A 2,051-nucleotide genomic window follows, 5' to 3' on the forward strand; every position below is an offset into this window, starting at 1 on the left:
ATATGGTCTATAACCTATGGTTTTTTCAGTGAATTTTCAAGGTTTTGTAAATGCTAATTCCTAACTATATATGGTCTATAACCTATGGTTTTTTCAGTGAATTTCAATGGTTTTTTAATAGCAAATATCATAAGCTGTCGAATGTCAAGTACGTGGTAAGTGAAAACATTTTCGTGTTTATGCACACTGATCTGCTTTGAATGGTGCCCCCCCCCTCATTTCTATTAGGAGTACTCTCTCTTTGCAGATAGTGAAAGGTAGTTAACGCAGGCCTTTGCCCCCGTTGTAATCCGTCGTGCCTGCTTCTCTCTCCATTTGATTGATTGTTATCCAAGTATTTACTGTTTTAGAATTAGTTCTCTTTGGTTCATTCTCTATTTACAAACAAACACAGAGTCGCAATACTCTGTTTAGTCTTTGCAGATAACGAAAAATCGTGTAAAAAAAAAGAAAAGGAATCGAGCAAAATCAGTAGGCCACTAATGGGATCTCTTTTTGACCTCGCTAAAATAGAAACATTAGGAACAACCCCTCATGACAAATACAAAACTAGTGAGATGAACTGAACTCCACACAATGATGGCTGCAAAACAGCTCGGCTCCGCCACCCACCCCGCCCAAAATAACGATAAAGAGCGGCTGCCATGATTGGTTGCGGAATGGCCACAACGGAGCTACGAAATGGTGCTGCTCTCATGCTAACCCCAGCTTCGGTCTGAAACATCCAGAAACACTGTAGACTACCAATTCGATCAGTTCCGGTAGCGCCCCAATGTAACCCGGTAGAGAAGAACTAGCCCTCCCCTCTTTGACTGATGGTTCTTGTTGCCTGTCCCTTCTGTTGTCATTTAACAGAACTATTTAGCCTGCTGAAAGGGGTTGTGTTTCGACCGCTGGTTGGTGGAGACATTTTGACTATATTCTGGACCTGCGTTGTCGCGTAATGCGTCATATGACGCGCCGCGTTAGCGCATCCGGAAGTCATCCGGGGCGCGCAGCGCGTAACGTAAGCATAACAAGTCATGTGACTTGTTAATAAAACTTTTCATTGGTTCATTTTACTTTTCTTATTCTAATGATGAAAGCCTTGGTCATATCACCTAAAAATTACGCTTTTAATTACTTCCGAACATTATTTTCTCTTAAATATATGTTATAATGTTCCAGGCTAATGTACTTTCCCGGAAATTTTACAACTGTCCTGCAAGTAAAATATATTCTTTTTTTCGAGAAAAAGAGCGTTTCTTCGTCCCATGACGGAGCCGTTGAGCAAAAGAGGGTCGACCTGCTGTCTTAGTCGCCGATACGCCTGAATATGAGATTCTTATCGATCACTTTATGTTGCAGGAATAGAAAACACAACAGCCCTTGACCATTTATCTTTACTGCGTTCCTTCGTATTATACCTTTTACCCTTCATGTAATTGGTCTGCTTTATTTCACTTGCCTTTTAATGATTCTAAAACAGTGACTATTATTAAAAACTTTACCAATGTATACACTACTACCATGTTTTCTTTTAAAAACCTTTATTGTGAAAATTTCATTATACAAATACGAGCCTATAACCACGTGGGCCTGCCACGGAGCAAACTGTAATCGTATATGATGAATAGACATTTACACTGTAGAGGAACGTAACGGGCGGGCCATTAGGTTGCAAAAACTAAGGTGTCTAACACTTACGGAATCGGTGGACGTACATTTTATAATTAAAATACGACAGGGCCAGTTACAATAAAATTATCTAGATATACATTTGCGGGCAAGTACCATGGGTGACGTTAATTCGAATTTTCAACAGTACAGTAATCAATAACACATCAGAACTTAATATCAATAGGGATGTCGAAATATTCAATCAATTCTCGTCCCCGCCCGCCATGTGCTTCAAAACTGCATACGTATCTCGTGATTTCAAGGTTCTGCAACCAGTACACAACAAGGAGTTACGAGTCCCATTTATTCCGGCGCCATTTTGGGCGAGGACGGGCAGGTCCAGGATATAGTCAAAATGTCTCTACCAACCATCGACTATGATGATGTTCATA

The sequence above is a fragment of the Lissotriton helveticus genome, chromosome 5_1, assembly GCF_964261635.1.
Source record: "Lissotriton helveticus chromosome 5_1, aLisHel1.1, whole genome shotgun sequence".
In the NCBI taxonomy this organism is placed as follows: domain Eukaryota; kingdom Metazoa; phylum Chordata; class Amphibia; order Caudata; family Salamandridae; genus Lissotriton; species Lissotriton helveticus.